We start from the raw sequence: 15,395 nt of genomic DNA, 5'->3' as shown, positions 1-15,395 counted from the left end.
TACAACCCTAGAGGAAACCAAGAGTCAGTCACTTAACTGACTGTGCTACCCAGGCACCCCTAAACATTTAAAAAATTTTATTTTAAAAATATTTTATTTATTTATTTTAGACAGGGACAGAGAACTTGATAGAGAGCATGAGTGGAGCGGAGAGGCAGAGGAAAAAACTCCCTGCTGAATAGGGAGCTCAATGTGAGATTCGATCCCAGGACCCTGGGATCATGATCTGAGCTGAAGGCAGACAGTTAACTGACTAAGCCACCCAGGTTCCCCCCTACACACTTTTTTAAATATTTAAGAAAAAATTTTTTTAAAAAAGATTTTATTTATTTATTCATGAAAGACAGAGAGACACAGAGAGAGAGAGGTAGAGACACAGGCAGAGGGAGAAGCAGGCTCCATGCAGGGAGCCTGATGCGGGACTTGATCCTGGGACCCCAGGATCAGGCCCTGGGCTCAAAGCTGCACTAAACTGCTGAGCCACTGGGGCTGCCCAGATTTAAGAAAATTTTTAAAGTAGTTTCTAAATGCAGCATGGGGCTTGAACTCACAACTCTGAGATCAAGAGTCTCATTCTCCACTGACTTAGCCAGCCATGCACCCCAACATTTTTCAAGATAGTTAATGATAACCTGGCTTCCCTCACTATCCACAAAACCAAAAAACATGTTAGTCATGTTGCATCTTTTGTTTATCCAGATAAGAATCAATGGCTAACCTAAGTTAGGGACTTCAAGGAAAGGAATGAGGTAGCCAGGACAATGGAGTCTTTCTTTTTTTTTTTTTAATAAATTAATTTTTATTGGTGTTCAATTTACCAACATACAGAATAACACCCAGTGCTCATCCTGTCAAGTGTCCCCCTCAGTGTCCGCCACCCACTCACCCCCACCCCCTGCCCTCCTCCCCTTCCACCACCCCTAGTTCGTTTCCCAGAGTTAGGAGTCTTTATGTTCTGTCTCCCTTTCTGATATTTCCCACATTTCTTCTCCCTTCCCTTATATTCCCTTTCACTATTATTTATGTTCCCCAGATGAATGAGAACATATAATGTTTGTCCTTCTCCGATTGACTTACTTCACTCAGCATAATACCCTCCAGTTCCATCCACGTCGAAGCAAATGGTGGGTATTTGTCATTTCTAATGGCTGAGTAATATTCCATTGTATACATAAACCACATCTTCTTTATCCATTCATCTTTCGATGGACACCGAGGCTCCTTCCACAGTTTGGCTATTGTGCCCATTGCTGCTAGAAACATCGGGGTGCAGGTGTCCCGGCGTTTCATTGCTTCTGAATCTTTGGGGTAAATCTCCAACAGTGCAATTGCTGGGTCGTAGGGCAGGTCTATTTTTAACTCTTTGAGGAACCTCCACACAGTTTTCCAGAGTGGCTGCACCAGTTCACATTCCCACCAACAGTGCAGGAGGGTTCCCCTTTCTCCGCATCCTCTCCAACATTTGTTGTTTCCTGTCTTGTTAATTTTCCCCATTCTCACTGGTGTGAGGTGGTATCTCATTGTGGTTTTGATTTGTATTTCCCTGATGGCAAGTGATGCGGAGCATTTTCTCATGTGCTTGTTGGCCATGTCTATGTCTTGCTCTGTGAGATTTCTGTTCATGTCTTTTGCCCATTTCATGATTGGATTGTTTGTTTCTTTGCTGTTGAGTTTAATAAGTTCTTTATTGATCTTGGAAACTAGCCCTTTATCTAAAACGTCATTTGCAAATATCTTCTCCCATTCTGTAGGTTGTCTTTTAGTTTTGTTGACTGTATCCTTTGCTGTGCAAAAGCTTCTTATCTTGATGAAGTCCCAATAGTTCATTTTTGCTTTTGTTTCTTTTGCCTTTGTGTTCAAAAAGGGTGTTGCCTGTGTTCTCCTCTAGGATTTTGATGGAATCTTGTCTCACATTTAGATCTTTCATCCATTTTGAGTTGGTGGCACAGCGGTTTGGCACCTGTCTTTGGCCCAGGGCGCGATCCTGGAGACCCGGGATTGAATCCCACGTCGGGCTCCTGGTGCATGGAGCCTGCTTCTCCCTCTGCCTATGTCTCTGCCTCTCTCTCTCTCTCTGTGTGACTATCATAAATAAATAAAAATTAAAAAGAATAGATTCACAATTACTATTCTCAAATGGGCTTTCAAAATTGCTTGGCAATCCTGCAATTCTCTTGGTAATTCACTCTGCCATTCTCAAAGACAATCATTTAAAAAAAAAAAAAAAGAGAATGGTCTAGTTTCATTCTTCTGCATGTGGATGTCCAATTTTCCCAGCACCATTTATTGAAGAGACTGTCTTTCTTCCAATGGATAGTCTTTCCTCCTTTATCGAATATTAGTTGACCATAAAGTTCAGGGTCCACTTCTGGGTTCTCTATTCTGTCCCATTGATCTATGTGTCTGTTTTTGTGCCAGTACCACACTGTCTTGATGACCACAGCTTTGTAGTACAACCTGAAATCTGGCATTGTGATGCCCCCAGATATGGTTTTCTTTTTTAAAATTCCCCTGGCTATTCGGGGTCTTTTCTGATTGACAATGGAGTCTTTCACTGGTCAGGGAAAAGATTATAGATCTTGGTCAGTATTTTAAGGTAGAGGTAGAAGCAGAAGGAGTACCTAGGATTATTCCTATATTTCTTGCTTTGTCACTAAGTTTTAAAATTGCCTTCTGAGGAGTGTCTGAGGGGTTGGCTGAGCATCCTACTCTTGGTTTTGGCTCAGGTCGTGATCTCGGGGTCTTGGGATCAAACCCTGCATCGCTGGGCTCTGTGCTCAGTGAGAAGTCTGCTTGAGATTCTCTCTCTCCCTCTGTTTCTCTCCTCACCCCTATCACATGCATTCTCTCTAAAATAAATGAACAAATCTTAAAAAAAAATTGCCTTCTCAGACCTTTCATAGGCCAAGATCAGTGTCCTTCCTTTTTTACGCAGTTTCTAGAGCATAAAGATGACTCATTAGGTCTTCCTTTTTTACTCATTCCATAGTGCATGAACCAGTTTGGTAACCCACATGAATCATTAGGTTATCCTTTAATTGGCTTCAGGATATTTACAAAGAAGGATCTACTTTCAAAGGATAAGGTTTACCCCCTAGTAAGGATTTGCAAGAGAACATGCCCAAGCTTTGCTCTATTCTTGAAAATGTTTTCTTTTATCTGGAACTGGGAAAGCATATCATGACTGGGAAGATTTAGTGAAAACTCAGTCTTTTTTTTTTTTTTTTAAGATTTTATTTATTTATTCATGACAGAGAGAGAGACAGAGAGAGAGACAGAGACACAAGCAGGCTCCATGCAGGGAACCTGACGTGGGACTCAGTCCTGGGTTTCCAGGATCAGGCCCTGGGCCGAAGGCGGCACTAAACCGCTAAGCCACCCGGGCTGCCTGAAAACTCTGTCTTGAACTGAGCTAGTGTGTTTGGTATTTTGAAGAGGCTTGGGCCTTTCATGTCTTCAATGCCTCTGGCTCAGGCAGTTTCTTCTGTTTGGGATGTCTCCACATGCCAACCTCATGCCCCATTTCCAACTTTGGGCTGGGGAAGCATAACACACTCTTTGAGGCCCAGGCCGAATATTGCCCCTTCTGCCTTCTTGACATCTTCACACTGTAGGCAGGAAAAATCATTGCCTCTTCTGGACTGCTTTCTCCAGTAGACTGTGTCTCTCTTTTTTTTCTTCTTTTTTTTAAGATTTTATTTATTTATTCATGAAAGGCACACACACACAAACACACACACAGAGGGTGGGGGGGGGGCAGAGACACAGGCAGAGGGAGAAGCAGGCTCCATGCAGGGAGCCCCACGTGGGACTCAATTCCCGGTCTCCAGGATCACACCCCAGGCCGAAGGCGGCACTAAACCGCTGAGCCACCAGGGCTGCCCAGACTGTGTCCTCTTTTAACAGAGGCTCCATGTGCCCATCTTGAATGGCCGTTATTCACATACCTGGATACAGCATAAGTTGAATTGATTTGGTTGAGGTGTACAGGATATAGAAATGTAGTAACTAGTGTTTTGTCTGCCTAGGAAGGTTGGCACCCAGAGCCATGAGGAGGCTACATGAGGGTGCCCAGCCAGGGGGCAGGACCCCTTGCTACCTGGTAGCAGCAATAGGTGAGCATTAGGGAGGACCGACATGAAAGCAGGACAGGGCTGGGGCTCAGGGCCAGGATCATTGGGAGGCTTGGACAGACAAGGTAGATAGGGATGTGGCATGAGGTTGGGGGAGTAGGAGATTCCGGAAAACATGATGAAGGAGTTTGTGCTGAATGCAGAAGGAAGTAAGAAGTCCCCTATGTTTTTTGAGTGGAAAGAAGAGTGGTAAGGACAGCCATGTGCTGGGGAGATAGAGTGGTTGATTGGAGCCTGGGAATCCTGGAGTCCTGGAGGTGCCAGGAGACTTTGATCATCAAACCTGAGCTGAAGGTGAGGTCGGACAGGTTCTGCCGTAGTCTTTCAACTCAAATCTCAGCTGCTATGTGTGCTGGGGATACTTGAAACCACCATATACACAGCTCCCACCTTCCTGGAACAGAGGATTTATTTCAGAGATTTTGGGGGAAATACTTTTATGCTTTTATATTGGAGCAAATGCAGATACACAGTTTTGAGAAGAATGCACATTTATTTAAAATTTTTTTTTAAAATTTATTTATGATAGTCTCACAGAGAGAGAGAGAGGCAGAGACACAGGCAGAGGGAGAAGCAGGCTCCATGCACCGGGAGCCTGACGCGGGACTCGATCCCGGGTCTCCAGGATCGCGCCCTGGGCCAAAGGCAGGTGCCAAACTGCTGCGCCACCCAGGGATCCCAAGAATGCACATTTAGAATGAGATTTCAGGGGCGTGCTCTCTCTGATAAATAAATAAATAAATAAATAAATAAATAAATAAATAAATAAATATTTAAAAATATATTAAAATAAGATTTCAAATAAATGTTGGGCCAGAAATTCTGGCTGGCCCCTCCCTTGCCTCAAGGGAGAACTCACTGCCCTGGCTCTGGGGCATCTCAGTGGTAACAGGTGGAGAGGGCCGAGGAGATGTTCTCCGAGGGGTGCTGGGAGAGTTCAGGACACTCACAGACTAGTGACAGTGGGTGCCCTAAGGTCCATGGTTGTCACCTACTAGGGCAGTGGGGCCGGGATTCCCTCTCTATTTTGTGTCAGCTTTCCTCCCACCATCCCTGGGTCAGGAGCACACCACTGAAAGCAAGAACATGAAACTCTCCAATTTTGACACCACCCGTGAGTGTTGTTTTCATACCACACCTGAATATTACTTTATGCCACATTAAAAGCTTTAGCTACTTTCTGTGTTGGAGGAATGGGGGTTTTTAGGTCTCCAAAATTCCTATTATTCAAGACTTATACTTGTGGACCTAGAAGTAGATGTGGAAAGAAATATTCCTGGAAACAGACATAGTCAATTAGTTGTATACTTTGTAACTTTAAGTTTTTCCTAGACCACTTAGAGACTTCGAACACAATGGCAGGAATGAAATAGTTAAAGTGAGAATCATTTGAAGGATAACAGATTGTGGGACACACATTTATTTTACCCATATTTTTCTCAAAACTTCGAGCTTTCTGCCCTCTTCCTCCACTATATAAATGATCACCGTAGTATGGCATGCTTGTAGGAAAAGCTAAAGAATATAGGATCCCGTAAAGTAAAAAAGAGGCCTCTTTTCCTTCTTCCTGCAGTCTTCCTCCTGTCAGGGTTAGTTGTATTTTTTTAAAGACATACTATGTGATTACCTGAGCTACCAGATGATTTTCTAGCTTCTGGGAGACTGTAGGGAACAGAGTAGACCAGGGTGTAGGTCTTCTAGATTTTTCTCTTTGCAAATCCAGTCAACAAATATTTGTTCAAGACATTGTTCCAGGCATTGGGGTACCTCCACGTACAAGCAGGCATGTATCCTGCTCTGCAAGTCTCTTCTCTTTAGTTGTGCCTCATAGACATTGTTCCATTTTTAGTCTGAAATGGACCCCACTCATTCCTTTCACAAATGAGTCCATTGGCTGAATGTATCATAATTTGCCTAATCCCCTATATGAACATGTTTGTGCTTGTGGTCTAGTTTTTCCACTGTTACAAACATAATAGCGGGGGCATTTTCATGTTCTTAGCAGCTATTGCAAGCAATCCTGCCTCCTTGGCACAGATAGTCTGGTAAACTGTGACTAAGGTTGAAGGCCAGCCCCTGTGCCTGGCTTTTTAAGAAGGGCCACCGGGATTTCCTGAATAATAGTGACCTGGGAGGAGCCACAGGGTTGGCCAGAGGCCCAAGTGAAAAGGCGGTTCCTTGGAGGATTTTTCAGTGAAATGCCACTGAGAGGTGTCCCATCCACCCTGCGTTCCTGCCCACCCCACAGCAGCTGCTGAAGTACCTGTGTTTTCTGTATGCCTGGATTCCTGGTGGAAGCCACCGGAGGGCCAGGTAATGTGTGCTAGTTGGCACCAGTGAAACCTGGGTCAGGCGTCATGCATGAGGCTGGCAGCCACATCCTGCATCCTGGCAACAATGCTTATGGACATTTGTCCCCCTTATGGCTTTATTTTCTTGGGGCCAATTCCCACGAGTGAAATTTCTGGTTTTCACACAGGTTGTCACCCTCTTTTGGAGGTTGTAACGATTTATACCCTCATGAACAGTGATTACAGTCCTTCTCCCCTCCAAACCCCACCTATGATAAGAGTGGCTATTTATCAGTCTTTTTGACTTTTGTCACTCTGAGAGGGTGAAAATGGCATGTAATCATTCTTTAATTTGAATTTCTTTAATTGTTGTTGATATCAAGCATCTTTTAATGTTTACAGGTTATATTTCTTCTGTGAAACACTTTTTCATTTCTTTTGTCCTTTTAAAAAATATAGTTTATCTTTTTCTTTTTTAAGGAGTAAAGTGGATTTTACTGAAGATTCTGTAGAGAGAAGGATTTATTTAAATAGCTTATCTTGCTTATTGTTTTTTTTTTTTTATCTTGCTTATTGTTGACTTGTAAGAATTCTTTGTATATTATTAGGCACATTGGTTCTTTGTCATATATGCTGCAAATATTATGAAGGAAAAATTATAGTTGCTAAACTAAACCAAATTATTTTATTTTTTTAAAATATTTTTATTTATTTATTCATGAGAGACAGAGAGAGGCAGAGACACAGGCTGAGACACAGGCAGAGGGAGAAGCAGGCCCCATGCAGGGAGCCAATCGTGGGACTCGATCCCAGGCCTCCAGGATCAGGCCGCGGGCTGAAGGTGGTGCTAAACCGCTGAGCCACCCGGGCTGCCCCGCATCCCAACCAGATTATTTTAATGAATATTCTTCAGTTTCTTCTCCTATTCTTTCCAGTTTCTTCTGTAGTGTAATAATGTTTAATGTATTTTTCATTATATTTGAAATAGAGCATTATAAAGATATTAAGTCATACTTAATACGCAAAGTTTGAAACAATGAAAATCCTCCCAAATTAAAAAAATCAAAAATCATATATTCTAAAAGAAGTTGGCTTAGTAAATGCTATTTAAATATTGCTACATGACATTTCTTCTTTAGAAGATAAGCAAAAACAAAGGTCACCCTTTGCCAGGCTCTGTCTTGAATTAATGTTTTAAATTTTATAAAGTATTTGGGAACACATCACCTGCAAAAAAATCCAGCAGCCCTGTATCCTAAATCACATTTTATTTCTTTAAAAAAAGGAATATCTTATGAATCTCTTAAGCTTCTCTTATTTTTGAATTTTGAGAGAAAGATTTTTTCCTTCCTCTGTTTACCTAAAGACTGAAATGACTGACATGTCTTCAGAATGTGTAATACTGATTGAATTTCAGTATTAATAGTCAACTAGCATCAAGATTTATTTTGGTAGCACATCAGAGATACAGAAGATTCCTAGAACTTCTTAGGGCAATATCAGATAACCCAGCTTTTATTGTACAAATAATTTATAATATTATGATGAAATGACATAATAATTCAAGGCAGCTGCTCTTAAATCTCTGGCCTGGTAATATATGTTCCAAACGGGAAATTCAGCAGTAGGAAACTCAGCATTCTAGCATTAACGACAGAAAACACCAATTAGCTTTAATGAGCAGATGTGCATTTTGAGCAAACAGTTGGAAACCCACCTCCACCGTAAGTTTTGGAGAAGCTCTTCCAGGACCTTAAGTTAATTATGTCTGGATTAAATAGACAGTCCAAAGCTTATTTGATATAATTTTCAGAGTCATAGAAGGGAAGTTATTTTACTTTATCAAATGATTTTTTGTAGAATCTTGTCTCATAGATTAACAGTTCAAATTTCTTCCCAAGTAGTCAAATCTCCTGCATATGAATTCTAGACTTGATAAGTACAGAGTCCTAGGGATACCTGGGTCAGTGGGTTAAGTGCCTGCCTTTAGCTCAGGTCATGATCTCAGGGTCCTGGGATTGAGCCCCACTGGGCTACCTGCTCAGTGGGGATTCTGCTTCACCCTCACCATCTGCCCCTCCCCCTACCCCCCCCCCCCCCCCCGCCCTGTGATTTCTCTCCCTCTCTTCCTCTCTCTCTGTTTCAAATAGTCTTTTTTAAAACAATACAGCACCCTAAAACTGTTGATTACCTATCAAAATGATTTACTGAACAGCGAAGTGTTTTTGTTTTTGTAATTCCTCTGTTAGTCCCAAATAAACCCTTTTTGCTGATAAAATTTACTTTTAAGGTTGGCTACTTTTACACATATCATTGCTGAGGGAAATTCCAAAATTCATTAGTTCATTCTATCCCATCATGAAGCACATCCATTAACTGAACTCTCTTATTCCACAAGAAACAACCCATTTGAATAAATTATTGGGGGGAAATGTTATAGTCATTCTATCATAAATGTTTATGTTCTTTGTATCTTTCTGTATTTACTACAATAAAAGTGCACAAAAGTTTTACCAAGCATATACTGTGTTTTGAGGCTGTGTGTGACATGTTTGGAGGATTTATGTTCCTTAGTTTATGTACTCAAATTGATTACCTTTGGTTGAACTCTTTCCTCCCATTCCAAGCCACCATCCCAGCACTTTCTCTACCCTGCGGACCAACTCTCACCGCTGTTGTCCCCAAAGCCCATCTGCTTTTCACCTTCTTTTCTTTCTCCTTTACCCACAAATGTTTCCCCCATTGCTCCTAGAATAGCTAACCTTCAGAGGCTCTGCCCAGTCCCGGTAGGAGAGAGTTGGGCCAAGAACCCTGAGGTTACTGTGGCTGCTGGCCTAGGAATGTCATGAAAACCTAGTGGGCAGGACAGATCTATTTTTCAATGCCATTATGTGTTTTCCTGGCCTTTGCCTGAGCCATGAACTCCTTAAGTGCTGACTGTGTCACCCACCCTACCACTCCCATGGCCCCTGGCAAAGGGAGGTACTCACTATAGTTAAACTTAATTATGACATTCTTTCAGAGGGATGTGTGGATGTGTTTCTTATTAGACCATAAACTCTGAGGGCAGAGGTCATGTTGCATTGGTCTTTTTGTAACCCAGCACTAGCATAGCCAGCCTATCGTGGGCATACAGTAGTGAGAGGTAAGTGAATGGTTGGTGGTGAATGACTGGCTCATTTTTAACTGAAGAGATAATTTTTATTTTTATTTTTTAAAAATATTTTATTTATTTATGCAGGAGAGACATACACAGAGAGAGGCAGAGATACAGTCAGAGGGAGAAACAGGCTCCATGCAGGGAACCGATGTGGAACTTGATCCCGGGTCTCCAGGATCATCCCGTGGGCTGAAGGCAGCACTGAACTGCTGAGCCACCCAGGTTGCCCCTGAAGAGATAATTTTTTAAAAAAAAATTTTGAGAGAGCTAGAGAGACAGAGACAGAGAGAAAGAGAAAGCACCAGCAAGGGATGGGGCAGAGGGAGAAACAGACTCCCAGCTGAGCAGGGCACCTGACGCAGGACTCAGTCCCAGGACTCTGGAATCATGACCTGAGCCAAAAGCAGATGCTCAACCCACTGAGCCACCCTGAACCACTTCTTAGGGTGCCCCTGAAGAGACGATTTAAGAAAAAACATTCGGGAGGTAAAAAAAAAAAAAAAAAAAAACATGGCATAGTTTCTTGAAAACCTGTCATTCTTTTCTTATAGGAGTATTTTCAATATGAAAGTTTTCTTGGAACTCAAGTACACGGTTAACAAAGCAGGAGCCAGTGGTAGCTGGTAAGCCAGTTGGGATGGCAATAGTCAGCTTGTTATCTTGATAGAGTGAAATTGTGTGTGGATCTCTAAAATGGCACAGAATCTGTGGATCTCTTACCACAGAAGGCAAACCTGAGATATTTGGGAGAATGACCCCATATTACTCAGGGACAGAAATCAGGAGTGGGGAGAAGGGAAGGGAATTAAACCTGGTACAAGGTTTCTGCCCTGGAGATTAAGTGCCTTTTGCCATTAACAGCGATAAGAAAGTGAGATAAGAAAGAAGATTAGTTTGGACTTGAATAGGCCTCTGATTCCAGCATCCATAATTATTAAATATGGGTTGTGCTTGCTCTTTCTGAGGAAATGAGATGATGTGAAAGCACTTTGAAATTTGAAAAGGAAAGGACTAGATAATTATATTAATGATAACCTTTATGGTTGTTTTAATTAGATATTTTCTGCCAGGAGTTAGAATAAAGACTTAAAGTGACATTTGGGATCTAAGGGAATGAGACAACTGAGGAAGCAGGCATCAATGGTCAGCAAGACAGGTCAGCAAGTCTTTATGGTTGAGAGAGAAAATAGGGTTTATCAAATAGTACTCTGTGAGAACTCCCAAGAGAAGGCTGGGTAAGGTAGAAACCAAGACTGGAGGGGTTTTAGAAGCTGGGGATGTTCAGCATCATCAAATGCTACAGAAAGAGAGTCTGGGTAAGAAGATAAATAATTAATTTGCATCAGATTTGGTAAGCTTGAGTAACTGGTTTTGGTGGGGGGTGGAGGTAGAACCCAAGCTCTGTATTTTGGAGGGGTGGGTGAGAATAGGCGTTAAGGTACTGGAAGAGAGGAAGTGATGGCCTAGGGTATCACCACAGCTGGAGTTACTTAACAGCAAAGGGAAGATAGCTTGATAAATTTTATACTATTATTCCAAAAAGGACTTGAAGGGAAAAATAGGGGAAGAACATATGGAGGGTACAGGGAAGCTGGGGATGTGGAGAGAGAGGAGATTCTTGGGGAGTTGTGACAAAGAGTGACAAAGTCACTCTAAGTGGATGGAGTAATTTTACAGATTTGGTATAACTCTACTGAAGCTAAGAGAAACTCTCATCCAGTTCTCATAGCAGGTATTTCAATTGTTCTCCTCCCCACTAACCTTCTCGCTTCTTTCTCTCTTGTACTCGGCCAGCAACACTCCACCTTGGAGTGAGTCTCCTCATTCATCCTCTCCAATTCTTTTTTTTTTTTTTTTTTTAAATTTTTTATTTATTTATGATAGTCACAGAGAGAGAGAGAGAGGCAGAGACACAGGCGGAGGGAGAAGCAGGCTCCATGCACCGGGAGCCCGACGTGGGATTCGATCCCGGGTCTCCAGGATCGCGCCCTGGGCCAAAGGCAGGCGCCGAACCGCTGCGCCACCCAGGGATCCCCATCCTCTCCAATTCTATATAGGGGTCCTTGTGGATTGCTGGTGAAAATGATTCGATTTTTTTTTGCTTGCCAATCCCTAAGAAGCTTTATTTTATTTTTATTTTTATAAAGATTTATTTATTCATTCATTCATAGAGAGCAAAGAGAGAGGCAGAGACACAGGCAGAGGGAGAAGCAGGCTCCATTCAGGGAGCCCGATGTGGGACTCGATCCCGGGTCTCCAGGATCACACCCCAGGATGCAGGTGGTGCTAAACCGCTGCGCCACAGGGGCTGCCCCCCTAAGAAGCTTTAGAGAGCTTTGCCCACTCCCCTTTTTCTTTTTCAAAGCCTCCACCTCGACAACTTGCTCACAACAGAAGTCATACTTTAGAAAAGGCCTTTCTTTTTCTCTAAGAAAACCAAGGTTGTAAGGTAAGGAATTCCTTAACTTACTCTTTCATGTTCATGGCCCTCTGACTCCTCAGTTTCCCTCCTCTTAGGAAAAGAACTACTGGCTCCAGTTTATTAAGGCTTTATTTTTTTTAATTTTTATTAATTTATGATAGTCACAGATAGAGAGAGAGAGGCAGAGACACAGGTGGAGGGAGAAGCAGGCTCCATGCACCGGGAGCCCGATGTGGGATTCGATCCCGGGTCTCCAGGATCATGCCCTGGGCCAAAGGCAGGCACCAAACCGCTGCGCCACCCAGGGATCCCTATTAAGGCTTTAGATCTGATCCCCCAGCTCACCATCTTCACCTGTATCTTTAAGCCCATAAACTTGCTCGTGCCTTTCCCATCTGAAAAATCAAACCAAACAAAAGCCCTTGCTGCCATCCTATCTTTTTCTCTTCACAGGCAAGCTTCCTGCGGAGATAAAGCTGATGAGCTCACTTCTCTTCTGATCTCCCAGTTCCCTCTCTAATCCGGTTTGTGCCCCTTATCATTCCACAATGAATGAGTCATCAGTTGGGCCCCAAGTGGACAAAACCAACTGGTACTTCCCTTCCTCCTTTGGCTTGTCCTCCCTGAGCCACTTGTTCTCCTGGCTGTCCCTTCTTTTCTTGGCTTCTCCCCTAGGTCTCTCCTCTTTGCTATCAAATCTCAGCTCCTCTAGAGTGCCCATTTATTGGCTCCCTTTGGGCTCTCATCCCCTAAATCTCAAGTGGCTGGGTTTATTCTGTACTGTTCTTCCCATGCTGTGTGCTTCCCCTGGGTGACCTTATCTGCAATCATACTTACTAGGGGCTTACTGAAAATTCACATGCCTCTAGCTCCTGTTCAGGCTTCTCTTTGGAGTTCTAGGCCTATAGGGCCAACTGTCCACTGGACACCTCCACCTCCCTCAGGTACCTCAGACTCACCCTCATCCCAACAGAATTCATGTCTTTTCAGCCAAGCGTCTTCCCCTGGATTCTTTGTAAATATTGTCATCATCCAGGATCCCAGTCTCTTTCCCCTCATTCTAGTCAGTTGTCAATAATAGCAAGATGAAGAAATTTTTGTTCCCTAGATACTCAGGGAAGTTGAGGGATGCAGAATGGCTTAGTAGGGCTGTATTCCCAAAGAGATTGAGGAGTTACATACATTGGGGAGAACCACGTGGCAGGAATGGCATTTAGGGAGCTGGCCCAGTGAGGGAAGGGTAGCTCTGGGTGATGCTCCCAATCCTGGGTAAACTTAACAGAGCATTACCATGTGCTGAGGTATTTGGAGGTCAGGTCACCACCACGTGCTGAGGTATTTGGAGGTCTTGAAGAAAATGGAATGAAGCTTGAATACACCCAAACAGATCTAAAAAGAAATACTTCAGAGAGGAATGGGGACAGAGAGAAGCCTAACACAGTGAGATTCGGAAATGGGAGGGTTAGGTGTACTTAGATCTCTCAAGGGTGAAGATAGTGAGTGTGGGTTATAGATGCTCTATTTACAGGATCTGCCTCTGTAATGTCTCCAACCCAATCCTCTTTTTTTTTTTTGGATTTTATTTATTTATTCATGAGAGACAGAGAGAGAGGCAGGGACACAGGCAGGGGGAGAAGCAGGCTCCATGCAGGGAGCCTGCCGTGGGACTCGATCCCAGGACTCCAGGATCATGCTCCTGAGCCGAAGGCAGATGCCCAACCGCCGAGCCATCCAGGTGTCCCTAATCCTCTTCTTAGTATCCTCTAGGCAACTTGCTCACCCCCAAGTCTTGTTTAATCTTATTAAGCCATTGGCTCTTTCAATGTTTGTATGTCCAGATGAAAAGTCATTGGTTTCTTACACAAGGTCCCGCGGGATGTGGTCTCTCTTTACTATCCAGCTCCATCTCCTGCTACTGACTACACATTCTTTTTGCTTCAGCCACATGAAAGTCCTTCCAGCCCTTTGAGAGCATCACACCTTCCTATAGCGGTTCCATGCACCTGTGCTTGGAATATCCTCTCACCCTTTCCTCTCTAAAGTTATCCATTCTGTCATTTCTACTTTTCTTTCAAGACTAAGCTCAAGTACCATTTCCCAGAAGCCTTTGACAATCCCAATCTGATTTTCTCTGGGCTTCCATGGCAGCTTACACATAACATAAAGATACCCTTTACCAGATCTCACTGTAATCAGTTAACTTGTCTCTCTTCCTTAGTAGACTGGGTACTTTATGAAGGCAGATCTCAGAGTAGCTGGCTTTCTATCCCCAATATTTAGCTCATAAACAGCAGCTGATATTTCTAAATGAATAAATAAAAGCCATCAATCATGGAAGTTTTAAAGTTTAAACAGTAGGATATTTAAACATTTATTTATTTTTTAAAGATTTCATTTATTCATGAGAGACACAGAGAGAAAGAGAGGCACAGAGACACACAGGCAGAGGGAGAAGCAGGCTCCATGCAGGGAGCCCGATGTGGGACTCGATCTCGGGTCTCCAGGATCACTCCCTGGGCTGAAGGCGGCGCTAAACCACTGAGCCACCCGGGTATTCAAACATTTAAACAGCAGTCCATTTAATTACCATTTCACATGCTGTTTATCTCGTTCCTGAAGGTGAGTACCGTAAAGCTGGCCTATTTGCCAGTGGGAAGACCTGGACATCTAAAAGCGCATCTTCCGGAGGTACCGTCAGCCCACAGACAGATCTCAAGCAGCCTGTTGGCTACAGAACCCACCAGATCTGAGTCCTTTTCCTGGACTTGACCTGTAGGGTGCCTCTAGGCACTAAAAGAGGTGTGCGGATAGACATATTTAAGGTAATCTCTTTTTTGTCTTTAGGTTAAGGAGTGCATGGGGCATGTAGGTGCATGCGGGGGTGTGTGTGTGCGCGCGCGATGGATGGGGAGGAAGGAAGGAGGCGATCGATGTGGGCATCACTTCTTCGGAGCCGCCTTCTCTGACCTCGTTGGCTGGGCGACGTTTGTCTCCCCACAGTCGGAGCACCTTATCCTCCCTCTGCACGCGTCACAGCTTTACCTGCTTCGTGTGGTTAGTGCCCCCGCTAGCCCGTAAACTGCTCGAGGTAAGGAACCTAATACGTGCGCCCGTGTACTCCCCTGCGCTCCCCTGCCCGGGAGGGCGCCAGATCTCCCCCAGGAGGCCCCCGACCGGCGTTTCTGGCCCCGACCGCAGGTACCGACCACCCCGGGGCCGACTAGCTCCCCGCCCCGCGGGGGCCGGGCCGGGCCGGGCGCGGCTGCTAGGGCGCGGCGGGGCGCTCTCGCGCGCTCAGTGCTCCGGCTCGCGTGGGCGCGGCCCGGGGCGGGCGCTAGCGGGCAGGGGGCGGGCGCGACGCGTGGCCGCGGACCCGCCAATGAGCGTGG

The sequence above is a fragment of the Vulpes vulpes genome, chromosome 6 (assembly GCF_048418805.1).
Source record: "Vulpes vulpes isolate BD-2025 chromosome 6, VulVul3, whole genome shotgun sequence".
Taxonomy (NCBI): Eukaryota; Metazoa; Chordata; class Mammalia; order Carnivora; family Canidae; genus Vulpes; species Vulpes vulpes.
This window is presented reverse-complemented; position numbering follows the sequence as displayed.